The sequence below is a fragment of the Saimiri boliviensis genome, chromosome 12, assembly GCF_048565385.1.
Source record: "Saimiri boliviensis isolate mSaiBol1 chromosome 12, mSaiBol1.pri, whole genome shotgun sequence".
Lineage (NCBI taxonomy): Eukaryota > Metazoa > Chordata > Mammalia > Primates > Cebidae > Saimiri > Saimiri boliviensis.
In genome coordinates this window covers 32422540-32437039 of record NC_133460.1, presented here as the reverse complement: position 1 = coordinate 32437039, position 14500 = coordinate 32422540, and the positions used below count along the sequence as shown (strand labels likewise).

Genomic DNA, 14500 nt, shown 5'->3' with positions numbered 1-14500 from the left:
TGCCTTGGTTGTGGTGATAACATGGTGGCGTATGCATGTATCCAAATTCATCAAAATGCGTATGTTAAATGTGTGCAATTTTTTGTTTATCAATTTCAATAAAGCTGAAAATTTAAAATTTTTTTTAATCACACCCATCCACCTCTCTTACTCTCCGGCCACTGTGTTCTGGTCAGCAGCCAAAGTGACCTTGTTGAGATCAGATTTGCCATCCTCTGCTTAAAACCTTCCATGGATACATTGCTCTTGAAATAAAACCCAAAATCCTTGCCAAGACCACAGAGACTTTGTAAGCGCTTTAAATTCCATCTGGAAAATGCCTGCAGAATTTTCCTCACTCGCTCCTTCTTATGTCTCAGGACTCAGCTCAAAAGTTTAGGAAGACTTTCTTTGTTCACCCTGTGTATTATGCCTCCCACCCCAAAAGCATCCTCTATCATTCCAAATTATTTTTCTTTCTTTATAGCATAGATCACTATCTGAATTATTTATTTATTTATTTATTTATTATTTGTTTGTTGAGATGGAGTCTCACTCTGTCACCGGGCTGCAGTGCAGTGGCACAATCTTGGCTCACTGCAACCTCCACCTCCTGGGTTCAAATGATTCTCCTGCCACATCCTCCTGAGTAGCTGGGACTACAGGCATGCCACCATGCCCAGCTAATTTTTTTGTATTTTTAGTAGAGACAGGTTTTCACCATGTTGGCCAGGATGGTCTTGATCTTTGGACCTCATGATCCGCCCACCTCAGCTTCCCAAAGTGCTGGGATTACAGGCATGAGCCACTGTGCCTGACTGAATTTTTTATTTATTTGCTTCCTGTTGATTGTCTGTAGTAGGAGGCTCTGAATGCAGTACCGAAACGTGTTTTGTTCATCCATGGGTCCCCAGCCGCTGATGCAACGTCTGGCATCTTGTAGGCATGCCATAAAGTTGTGTTATATGGATGATTGGATGGAAATTACGGAGACCTTTAAGCACCATATTCTGCTAAAATACCAGTGGATGGATGAGGTTATGGTGTGGGATTTGGTTCAAAAATATGAGAAAGGGAAAAGTGGTCTGTATAGAGCTGAAACAGGATCAGCCATAAATTAATAACTGTGGAAGCTGGGTGGTAGGTACCTGGGGGTTCATTATACTATGTGTCTACTTTTGTATGTGTTTGAAATTTTCCAGAATAAAAGATTTTTTAGAAATACCAAGCCGGGCACAGTGGCTCACGCCTGTAACCCCAACACTTTGGGAGGCCAAAGCCAGGCAGATCACCTGAGGTCAGGAGTTCGAGATCAGCCTGGCCAACATGGTGAAACCCCATCTCTACTAAAAAATATAAAAAACAGCCAGGCATGTTGACAGGCACTTGTAATCCCAGCTACTCGGGAGGCTGAGGCAGGAAAATCACTGGAACCTAGAAGGTGGAGGTTGCAGTGGGTCAAGATCGCACCATTGCACTCCAGCCTGGTGCAACAAGAGCACAACTTCTTCTCAAAAAATTAATTAATTAAAAAAATAAAAATAAACACCAGGTTTAACCATCTAACTAGGAACAGGATCCCACAATTGCCTGATATTGTCCTCATTTTTTAGTTAATTGAAGTCAGTTACTCTCAACCATGGGTTGTGGGTTGTTTTGGCTCCCAAGGGACAGTTTTTGATTGTCACATTGTGGTGGGGAGACTTCAATGCACAGAACAGCATTGATGTACTACAGTTATGTGACCCCCAAATGTCAAGTTGTGCTGAGGTTGGCAAACCCTCATGTATGTCATTGAGAACCATGTCTAGAAGCTGACTCTAAAGCAGGGTAAGTGTTACCAGTCAGGTCAGAGGCCCAGCCGCATACTAGACAACTTCAGCATTACCGGCAATCAAGCAAATTAAAACAAAAGCCCACTTTCAACCTACTGCATTATCAAAGATGTTTGAGATGTGTATATGCTGGCTAGGGTACAGGAAGGCCAACATGAGCCATGATGTTAGCCCATTGCTAGAGAAAGTATAATTGGTCTAACTTTTCCAGAAAATAACTGGGCAATCGACAGCAAGCTGTTTACAATGCTCATAGCCTTTGACCAGGTAATGCCATTGCTAACCTATCCTAAAGAAAAAGTCAGGAAAGCAGAAACTCAAAGCAACGTAAATGCTGAACAGTGAGGGAGTGATCACAAACTAAAATATGGAGCAAAGCATTTTAAATAAAATTTACAGGTTTTTAATGGCACAGGAGATACAACATCATGCTCAGAGAAAAAAGCAGAAGTATTCAAATATTCATCCATAAAAAATGAAATTGTGTCTTTTGCAGCAAATGGATGGAGCTGGAAGCTATTATCTTAAGCAAAATGGCTTAGACACAGGCAAATACTGCATGTTCTTACTTATAAGTGGGAGCTAAATAACATAGACATATGGATGCAGAGTGCAGAATGATAGACAGTGGAGACTCAGAAGGGTGGGGGGAATGATGAGAAATTACTTAATGGGTACAATGTACGTTATTCAGGTGATGGATACTATAAAAGTTCTGACATCACCACTAGGTAACCTATGCATGTAACAAAATTACACTTGTACTTCATAAATTTATATAAATACAAATAATTATGATAAATAAGCGTTTTTAAAATAAGTGTTCTTCATGATCTCGACTATGTAAAAACTAATGTCTTTTGTGGGATCATATAAAAATTATTTGGCCACCTTTAAACTTTGCCAAATTTTTAAATATTTTTACTTGACCGAAATAGTCCATATAGGTTAATACATTTTCAGTCACAAATTGTAAAACACCCAACTCAAACTTCCATTGCAATGATGGGAGTTAGTTGAATTTTGTAACTGAAAGGTCAAAAAGTAGGCTGAGTTGCAGACAAAGCATATTCCAGACACAACAATACAGTCACCAAGGAACTGATTTCTATCTGTCTCAGGGCTGTGCCTTCCAAAGTTGGCTACATCCTCTGACTCCAAGCAGTGAATCTTGATCCTCCCTCCAACATCACTCCACATGCACATGCACACAAACACACACACACATGCTCTCTCGTGATAGCTAAACAACAGAAGCTATTCTACATCCCATATTCTCACACACATCCTACAAAATAAAAGTCTTCTGACGACTTGAGAGCAAGTCAAGATTCACTTTTCCCATTGCCCTACATTACATCATGTGCCCATCCCTAACCCGGTCACTGTGACTAGTGATACACAACTTGCTAATTGTTTTACACCAAGCAGAACCCACCCACTGTAGCAAGAAATTGTGTCAACCCCTTCCAAACGATGTGGCTGAAAATGGCTGTATTAGTTCATTCTCACACTGCTATAAAGAATACCACTGAACCTGGGTAATTTATGAAGGAAAGAGGTTTAATGGACTCACAGTTCTGCATGGCTGGATAGGCCTCAGGAAAGTTACAGTCAGGGCAGAAGCCAAAGCAGGCACGTCTTACATGGCGACAGGTGAGAGAGAGAGTATGTGAAGGAAGTGAAGAGGGAAGAGCCCCTTATAAAACCATCAGCTCTCAGGAAAACTCACTCACTGTCACAAGAACAGCATAGGGGAAATCACCCCATAATCTAGTCACCTCCCACTGGGTCCCTCCCTTGACATGTGGGGATTATGGAGATTACAGTTAAGAGGAGATTTGGGTGGGAACACAGCCAAGCCACATCAATGGCAGAAGGTGAATTCCACCAAGCAAAGTCAAGGTCCTTTCTGTTGTGGTGCAGAATGGATGCTGGAGACTCCATCAGTAAATGTCCCTGGGATATATGTTGCTAGGGAGGGGCCATCTAGTCATGGACTACATTTCCCAGCCTACCTTTTGCCTGGGTTGGACATATGGCTAGTTCTCACTAGTAGAATGAAAATGAAAATGGAAGCAGAGTACTCTGAGGCCCTAGAGGAGAGAGGAACACAAGATAGAAGGAAAGGAGGCTTCTTCCCCATTTCACTGCATAGAAAGCTACCTGCCCTTTGGAAACACCCACATTAAACCTATTTGAATAAGCCATTGATATTTATGGGGTTTTTTTTAATAGCAGCTAGCATCACCCTAACTAATATATACAAGTGTATATCAATTTTACATACATATAATAACAATTGTGGTGATTAAATTTATGTGTCAACTTGAGTGGGCCATGGGATGGCCAGATTAAACATTGTTTCTGGGGGTGTCTGTGATTGCTTCCGGGTGGAACTAGCATTTGAATCAGTGAGCTCAGGAAGGTAGATTGCCATCCCCAGTGTGGCTGAACATCATTCAATCCACTGATGACCTGAGTAGAACAAAAGGCAGAGGAAGCAGGAATTTGCCCTTTCTTTCCCTGCCTCTTTGAGCTGGGACATCTCATTTCATCTTTTCATCCCATTAGATTGGGATTTATATCATCGGCTCCTCTGGTTCTCAGGCTTTCAAACTCAGACTGAATTGCAGCACTGGTTTCCCTGAGTCTCCAGTTTGCAGAAAACAGGTTATGGGACCTGCCTACTTCCATAATAACATAAACCAACTCCTCTTTATTTATACTAACCAATATTAGATACTATTGGTTCTATTGCTTCTATTTCTCTGGGAAACCCTGGTTAATACAATAATAATTTTTTTAAATGGGTCATGTCTCATGGGAAAAAGTCATGAGTTTATTGTCCCTAATTTGTATATGCATGATAGGAAGACATAAAAGAAGTCATAATTAATAGGGAAGCTAAAATAAAGCCAAGAAGCTTTGAATAGAGTCTAGTATTAAATATATCACTTGTACAAGTTGAGGAGAGAGGAGATTTCAAATGCTCCTGTCAGAAGATTCTCAGATCAAAGAACTTGATTGACATCTAGAAGATTAAAGGCCATCTGATCCACAGATAAAACATTCAATCTCCTAGACTAGAGATTTATATAAAAACAATTACAACTCCATTTTTTTAATGGCTATATTCCCAGAAGAGCCACTTACTCCTTTTCTTTTAACATATATTCAACAACTATTGAGTGTTATTGAATGTGCTGTGCTGGATTGGGTGCAAAAGATGCAAAGAGAATGAGTTCTAGTTCTTTCAAAGAATTTCTAGGCTTGATACTTGGGTGGACTAATAGGCAATTACCAAAAGAGACAAAGAGAAGTGCTATGATTGACTGTTTTAACAACCCATAGAAAGGACATTCAACCTATTCTTGATGGTATAGCAAATACAATCTTGATGGTATAGCAGATTAACAAGATAAATCTTGTTAATCCTCACCAAATATACTATAGAATATTTTCCATCTTTCTCTGCAGTTACAATGGAGTCATGTGACTAATTCTGACCAACAGACCGTGAGCAGAAGTAACACACATCACTTCCTGATCAAAGTCATAAGGAGCCGTTCTGCTTCCTCTTCCTCTCTCCCCTCTTCTGTCTTCAGAGAGCTTGAAGGCCATGTGTTTCAGATGCTCCAACAAGCAACATGGCGGACTAGAGCTGCTCAACCTGTACAGCATTTTATGTGAGTGAGAAATAAGCTTTATTAGGTTTAACTTTTGAGATTTCAGGTTTGGCTTGTCATGAAACTGGTATAATTATCCTGATACAAAAGGTCAGGGAATGCTTCCTGAAAAGGAGACCTGAAAGTGCAGAATCAGAAGATTAAATGAAATTAGGCACAGATGTGGCTGCAAAGAGTAGTCCATACAGAGGAAACACAGTGTCTGCCAAGTTTTGGAGATGGTTGATTGTAAATAGACTTTAGGTTAAAGGGGTCCTTTTTTTAATTATTCATTTCCCTTGGATATTTACAACTTTGCCCATATCCATTTCTTCCTATTCAACAGCAGGAATTTCTAGCTTTTAATTGAAGCTTCTCAGCTTATTGTTCCCCATCTTCTCCTTTCAGCGGCTAATGACCAGCAAATAAATCCACTAGGGCCCAGCCTAGCTGCTGTTTAAACAAACATTTTGTTTAAACACTCTGCAAGGAAGTGCTGCCCCAGAGCGCTCCTGAAAGTCTGCAGTTTTGTGTATTTGCATTACTAAACTCTGCTTCCTACTTTTGCAGCGTACACTTTTTTTTTTTCCACTTTCAACTGTGCTGAAAATGGTGGGCTTTAAACTGCTTAGTGATATGGGTTGCTGCAACCTATCCACTCCAACGCCCCAGAGTTTCCTTCAGGTAACTCATCAGAGCAAAGCCCTCTCTAACAACACACCAGGTTCACCTAAAGCACTTCCCAGGAGAAATCCATGTATTCCTGATCCGCAGATCACTGGTTTAAGTAGCCAGAGGGTGGAGTTTTAACCCAGAGCCAGTGCAAATTAAATTTCTAGCCCTCGTTTGTTGTTGTTGTTGTTGTTGTTGTTGTTGTTGTTGTGGCTTTTGGTTTGTTTTGTTTTTCCTCAGAGATAGCTTCCAAAAGAAGCAATACCAATAGTGACAAATGGAAGGAGAGAGAAGATCAATTTGCAGTAGGCATGTAAACAGAAATGTAAGTCCCAGGACTCTAGAAAAATAGTTTCAACCCTGATTTCTAGAGCAAGGGATCCATCTCATTGTCTACTATAGCAATAAAAAGAAAAAGTGAACCGAAGGTTCTGAGACGCCATTTAGAGCCCAAAGAATACACAAGATTAGGCAGTAGAAAAGCTAGGATATTCAACAGAGCTGAAAGAAACAGTAACTGGAAAGAAGTATTTAGCAGGGTTTTTTTGTTTATTTGTTTGTTTGAGGACAGGATCTCACGCTGTTGCCCAGGCTGAAGTACACCAGCGCAGGCTCAATGCAACCTCTGCCTCCCATGTCACGTGATTCTCACGCCTCAGCCCTCCCAAGTAGCTGGGATTATGGGTACCTGCCACCACGCCATGCTAATTTTTGTATTTTTAGTAGACACTGGGTTTCACCAGCCAGGCTGGTCTTGAACTCCTGACCTCAAGAGATCCACCCACCTTGACCTCCCAAAGTGCTAGAAATAAAGGTATGAGCCACCATGCTTAGCCAGATTTAGCAGTCTGATAGAATGGAAAGAGCTGGATTGGGATCCACATATTCTAGATCCACATCTTACCTCAGTTACTTCTTCTGTAAAACGGGCTAATATCATCTGTCTTGCATCATTGTCATAAGGATTAAGAAATAACTTGTGTTGGGATGATGATGCTTCTGCCAGGTACCGTTCTAGACAATGCGCATATGCTCATTTAATCCTCACAACAGCACTGTGAAGTAGGTACAGTTAATACCCCCGTTTTGCAATGAAAAAATGTAAGAGAAAAGTCAAGAGGCTCGTCCAAGACCACGTAAGGAGTGCAGATGGGATTCAAACACACAAGGTCTAGCTTCCGAATCCATGCACTTAGCTGCCCGGTTTATGATAAGTGCTCAGGTTAACAGAAGGTGCTTTGGGTATTGGGTCACAGGAAGGTTAATAGTTAATTACCTGCAAAGCACTATAGAAAACAACCCATCCAGTCCTCACAATAATCTGGTCATGGGATGATCGTTACTGTATTTTACAGATGAAGCAATAGATGGTGGGGGGGGGAGGTGGCGCAGTCAAAGACTGCAGGCTAACTGCTGTGTAATACTGTCTTTCTAGGATAAGAGTTGAAGGATACGTCACTGAGCGTGCACGTTACCACTTTCATCAGACCTATAGCAGAGAGTCGGGTTCTCTTTTTAGTTTAAGTGTTCTAGGATCACATAAACCTGTGGGCAAATCCCAGTATCCACTTAATGGCTGTGTTGGAGACTAAGGGAAAAACTTAATCTCCCTGAGCCAATGTGTACAATGGAGATTCTAAAATTTACCTTTCCAAATTTTGTAAAGAGTGTGCCTAGCCCTATGCCTGCCACGAAAGAAATGTTTAGGGGCTGGGCCAGGTGGCTCACACCTGTAGTCCTTCACTTTGGGAGGCCAAGGCAGGTGGATCATGAGGTCAGGAGTTTGATCTCGGCCTGGCCAGCATGGTGAAACCCATCTCTAATAAAAATACAAAACATAAGCCAGGCATGGTGGCACGTGCCTGTAGTCCCAGCTACTTGGGAGGCTGAGGCAGGAGAATGACTTGAACCCAGCAGGTGGAGGTTGCAGTGAGCCAAGATCGCGCCACTGCACTCCAGCCTGGGTGACAGAGCAAGACTCCATATCAAAAAAAAAAAAGAAAGAAAAGAAAAAAAAGAAATGTTTAACAACTGGCAGCCACTAGGCACAGCTCATTTCTGTAATCCCAGGGCTTTGGGAGCCTAAGGAGGGAGGACTGCTTGGAGACCACCCAGGAACTCAGGGGCAGCCTGGGCAACATAGTGAGACCCCCATCTCTACAATAATATTAATTAATTAATGTGATTAACTCTAGGCCAGATTATACAGCAAGCAAAGTAAACCCCATTTCATCATAGTTTTGTCTGGGTTTTGCCCAAAAATGATTCCAGCCTGCTGAATCTTACCTTATATTCTAGACCTGACTCCAGTGTCTTTTCATTTGGCCTCTTTGCAAACATGAACTTCTTCCCCCAAAGTGTAAAGATTTTCTAGCCAAGGACTTGCAAATAAATGTGTTGCATGTTCTTGTAGCAATTCTAAAAGCATCTTTCAAGTGATGACAGCAGGTGAGAAATACATATGCAGAGTCTCAAAGTGAGGCCTTGAAGAGACCAGCATTTATGGAATACTTCAGCTGAGTACACTTGGCATTTTTTCTAATTTTTTTTTTAAAACAGAGGCTCACTCTGTCACCCAGGCTGGAGTAGAGTGGCATGATCTCAGCTCACTGCAACCACCACCTCCCAGGTTCAAGTGATTCTCATGCCTCAGCCTCCTGAGTAGCTGGGATTACAGGCATGTGTCACCATGCAGGGCTAATTTTTTGTATTTTTAATAGAGATAGAGTTCACCATGTTGGTCAGGCTGGTCTCAAACTCCTGGCCTCAAGTGATGCACCCACCTCAGCCTTCCAAAGTGCCAGGATTATAGGTATGAGCCATCATGCCTGGCCCTTGTAATTTTTAATAATACCAACGTTTCATTAAGTTTTAGTCATATTTATCAGTCAGAGTGGGCTACATGCAGTAACAAACAACCCCCCAAATCTCATTGACTTAACAGAAGTGTATTTCTGGCCTATGTTACATGCCCTATATAGGTCAGTGGGAGGAAGGTGCCTGCTCATCATAGTCATCAAAAGACTCAGGCCAACTCAGACCCACAGCAGAATTGCCATGATCACCAGAGCCATGGAAATGCTTGTGGCAGTTCCAGCACTGGCTTGTTTGGCCCAGCTCAAGCATGCTTCCCTTTTGCTTGCATTTCATTGGCCAAAGCAAGTCACACTTAACTTCAAAGGGGCAGGAAAGGAAGATGTTTTTATGGAAATATCTGATAGACAACACTAGTAACTGCTCCACTTAAATTCCACTTACTCATCCTTTTATTTGAGAAATATATGCAGAACATTGTAGAAGCAGCAAAATTGTGTGTTTACCCTCTCGGGGTTTTTGGCTGGGCCTGAAAATTAAATTGACCCAATACAGATCAACAGGAGAAAAGCATATAAATTTATATCAGTTTTATGTAACACAGGAGCCCTTATAAGGAAGTGAGGACCCAAAGAAGTGGCAAGACCTAAATACTTTTATATTCGGTTAAACAAAGAGAGACAATTGTGGGAAAGTCACTGAATTATGTGAGTAGGCTAAAGGAAGATAAGAATGATTTTAACAAGGTCTGTTTGCACAGAATTCTCTCAGCTACAACTCTCCATGAAGAATGTTTTCTTTTCCCTGGTATAGGGAGGACATCTTTCACATGGGAGTTGTTATCTCTTGTTTTCAGGAAGAAAAGATGAGATTAAAATGCCCTCCTTGCATCTGTTGTCTTTCAATTACCTTTAAGTTCAAAATAATTCTTATCTTGGGATGGTATATTCTGCGCCCTTCAGCACCTCCCTTGTACCAGACTACAGATGTAACAGAGAATAAGACAGACAAGATTCTCACCATTCTGCAACTTGCATTGTAGTAACTGACTATTGGGTTTCCCAGATAAAAGGCAGAACCATTCTGCGAATGTAGCATGAGTGAGAAATAAACCTTTGCTGTGTCAAGTCAGCTGTTTTTTATTTTGGGTTAAGAATAACAGCTAAAACTTGTTGAGTGCTTCGTAGGAATTAGGCACTGTGCTAGGCACTCAAAGATGTGATTTCATTAAATTCTCAAAATATTCCTGTGAGAGCAGTGCTGACTATCCCCATGTTACACATGAAGCAATGGCAGGTCAGAGAGGCAAAGTGACTCAACGTGTTTGCACAGCCGGGAAGTGGAGAGCTGTGATTCCCAGCAGGAAACTAACTCCTGAGTCTAAGCCCCCACTCACTCTGGAGTCTTCCCCTGCCTCCTGGAGGCCCTGCACATGCTGTCTAGAATTACTTATATATAAATAAGGGAGGAAGTATGAGGTAGTTCAGATAACCTACATTTCATTCTATATGGCCCCTCACCACTTATATGACCTTGGGAAGGTCATTTATCTGTTCTGGGATCTGTGGATACATAGATGGCACATATTTGTTGGCAGTCTATAACTGCTCTAAAAAATAAAGTCTAATAAAATAAAGGTTTTATAAAGAGTAAAAAGATGAAAGTCAAGACATGAAAACAGAAAGATGAGGAGTAATTATACCAGAAAGCCTAGGTTAAATGTATTTATCTAAGCTGAGCAAAACTTGCTCTGAACATCCGGACAATCAAGGTAAATAGAAAAATAAATAGATTTCTGTTATGAGAAGTATCTAAAGTAGCTCAGTGGGAAAGAATATTTTTAAATTAATTTAAGTTTGTAGAATTAAAAGACCAAAAATAAAAAAGACTGAATTTGGTATGGTCCTTGCCCTTACAAAGCTGCGTCCAAATGTGATTTTAAAGGAGGGATGTGCAAATGTTGGCCAAGGCTACAAAGAAGGTGACAGGTCAGACAAGATCCCGCAGATCAGGTGGCATTTCAGCTGAAGGCTGTCCACCAGAGTGGGGTGGTCAGAATGGGCATCTGTCAATTTGCTTGTGCAGAATATGGGGAACAACGTCTCAGTTTTCGTTTGTAAATCCACCCTCCCCTTTTCCCAACTCTGCATGATTTAAGTCGTTCCCATTTCCTGGCATGGCAGTGATACCATAACCAAGATCTGGCCACCCAACATAACTCTTCCCTGGTACAGGATTGATTCATACGTGGACCGCAGGTAGTCTAATGGCCTCCAACTCTAAACTCTTGATAGAAGTTTCATTCCTCTGGGATTGCTAAGCAAGTAGAAGGGAACACAGGAACTTCTATACACCATCACATGGAGACAGCTTGCCTAGAATAAAGACCACATGAGATGAGTGGCAGAGAGAAAGAAATGCAGCTCTGATGACACCATTTTTCCTCCTAGATCCAGCTGTTCCTGAATGTGATGATGAACACCTTGGATTTATCTGTTAACATAACCAATAAATCATATGTATGCACTTTTTTAAAAATTAAACTAACTTGAATTGAGTTTCTGTCACTTGCAGCCAAAAGAATCTTAACAGCTAATAAGGAGGTGATGGAGTGAGTACAAGCTCAAGACTGCAGACCAAGAATCTTCAAAACACTTGAGTTTAGGATGAAAGTAGATAAACCTAGAAAAGTAGTAAGAGAACAGGTCATGAAGTGCCCTGAGACTATTTACAAAGTTGAAGTAGATGTGTACATATTTTAAATTCTATGGTTCAAAATTCTCTGTGATTCAGCAAAATTAGTTAAGATGTTTATAACAGAAAACTATAACTTGTATCCTAGAATTTTCTATCCATTAAGTTAAATAAATTCAATTCCTCACCCCTGCTGCTGCTGCTGCTGCTGCTGGTGATGGTGGTGGTGGTTGTGGTGGTGGTGGTGGTGGTGGTGGTGGTGGCGGTGGTGGAGGTGATGGTGGTGGTGGTGGTGGTGGTGGTGGAGGTGGAGGTGGTTTGCTTTTGATATTTGTTCTGCTATAGTTTTTAGGGAAATTATCATCCAAAAGCCTTTAGGCTCCTAAGAAAGCACTGAGGATTTCCAGTTTGATTGAGTGTGGCAAACTCAATGAAACTGGAAATCCTTTGTCTCTGAAGCTATGACAGACAAAAAGGAGACTGGTTCCAGGGAAGGACCAGTGCTTCCAACACCTCCTCTTCTCTGCAGTGCAGATTCAATTCAAGAATCCCAGGCTCTAAGTGGGGGGATGCGGACTTGGGTTGAAACGGGATGTAGCTCTCATATGTTGAAATTATGCAAACCTGAAGTCTGACCTACAAGAGAAACTGGACCCTCAGTTAAAGAAGGTATCAGAGATTAATCAATTAGAAGGAAAGAGAAGAAATCAAAGGGGCTGAGCAGATGAGAGAAATCAAACCACAGCCCAGGCAGGTTCCTTTCTATTTCTGTAATCCCTTATCCTGGTCTGGGCGCAAACAGCAAAGTAGCCTGAGGCTAGAGAACAGGGTCTGTATGAGCCTCAGTCCCACAGACATCCGCATTGCAGTGTGCTGATACCAAAATGCATAAATAAATGGAATGAATAGCTGAAGCCAGCCAGGGTGGGCAAGCTTTTCTGTTCTTCCCCCAGCCTTCTCCCTCTCCTTCCCTCTTGGTCCTGAGTGTCAGTCCTCTATCCAGATTCAGGCAACATCCTTGGCAAACTCAATAATATTTACGTGTTTGGAATAAAATTACCACATCTTGCTAGCATAGACTGTAAAGCAAATATGGATGAGAGCATTTGCTTTCTATTTGCACGGTGGTCCAAAGAGCCCTCTCTCCAGCCGACCCAGTTTCCAATGCAGGCATTGGAGTGCCACCTTGTGGTAAAGAAAAAAATATGGACGGGGCTTTCCAAGCTAGATTACCTAACCTGGAGTGCCAGCAGCTGAACTTTCTTGATCGCAGCTGCAGGAAAGATGAGAGATCTTAGAAGATTCTTCTTTCTTTGCCCTCAGCAGAGCTGTCTTTGGTGAGAATAGTCAGTGATTTAACCCAGAAGGCCACAGTCGTTGGAAGATTGAAGGAAGAGTCCAGGCACTAGAGACATTTTTGATTATCAAAATTGGGGGAGGGGTGCTACTGGCATTTTGTAAGTAGAGGCCTGAGATGTGATAAACATCCTTCCACCCAGTGCAGCACCCCCAGGAAAAGAAATTTTCTAGCCCCAAATGTCAAATGTTGAGGTTGAGAAGCCCAACTCATCACTTCACGTGTTGTTATCACCTTTAATGTTCTCAATCCTACAAAATAGGTATTATAACTTCCATTCTACAGATGAGGAAGCTGAAGCATACAGGAGTTCCATAACTCACTCAAGATCACATCACTGGCAAATGGAGATGTGTTTCAAACCCAGGTTGGCCCTCCAAGCCTGGGTTTTTTAAACTTTCCACTGGGGTACTTCTGGCATCCTGGTGTTAGAGATGAGAACTAAGCTCTGATTTTTCATCTTGTCCAAATTCCTATCTAAGGGGTCTGGGGAGTCATGCCCTACAAACCATAAATTCCTCGTCAGATGGGTTTTAAGTAACCCTCTATATTGTGACTTACTTTCCAATCTAACTCTGGCATAACCTTAGGAGACAAGGAAGAAAACCAAAATATTTTACCCCAAAACATGTTTCTTTGCCATATCTTGAAATGGCCCTGCAAAGCTGTCCTTTGTTGGGGGAAATCTGCATCTGTAAAGAATTTCTATTAATGCAGCAAGATCTTTTTCTTCCAGGTCCTCCCAGTCCTAAAGAGATTAACTAAAAGGCTAGCAACTTTTAAAGATCTGAATAGAAAACGTTTGTTGTCTGTTGTCCCTAAGGGTGCAGCCACTCTAAGACTTCAAAAGGATCTTGTCTCCACAATCTTTTACCTTCACCCAACATTCCCTTTCCTTTGATCTCAGGTCTTTAGACTCAACCAGTTGTCAACTAGAAAATGTTTAAATTTACCTGTGGCCTGGAAGCCCCCCTATTGTCTCCCCTTCCTGAACCAAATCGATGTTTGTTTTTTTATACAGGGGAGAGCCGAATGCAGTCCTCAACTCCCACAAATTATGCAGTCGAGTTTCCCACATTTGGAGAAATCGCAGGGGTCAGCACATCTGGAGTGCAATGGATAAGCCTCGCCCTGGGAAAACCACCTTCGTGATCATGGCATCTCCCCTGCCAGGTAAGTAGCATCAGCGTATTTCTTAAATATATTTGATTGATGTCTCATGCCTCCCTAAAATGTGTAAAACCAAGCTGCACCCAGACCACCTTGGGCACATGTTCTCATGACTCCTGAGGGCTGTGTCACAGGCCATGGTCACCCATATTCGGTTCAGAATAAATCTCTTCAAATATTTTACAGAGTTTGTCTCTTTGTCGACAGAGACATAACCCTGACCCCACCCACCCACCCCCCCTTTTACAACACCAGTTAGCTAATACCAAATTACATGTATCCAATATCAAAAAGACAGGGGAGAGAGAATT

General features: G+C 41.7%; 1 non-coding gene across 1 annotated transcript; it reads right to left on the bottom strand.

The window, feature by feature from the left end:
• Positions 1-14037: 14037 nt before the first annotated feature.
• Positions 14038-14200, bottom strand: LOC120367497 (U1 spliceosomal RNA). Its single transcript, XR_005581874.1, has one exon. It is a non-coding gene; the product is annotated as a U1 spliceosomal RNA (small nuclear RNA).
• Positions 14201-14500: the final 300 nt, after the last annotated feature.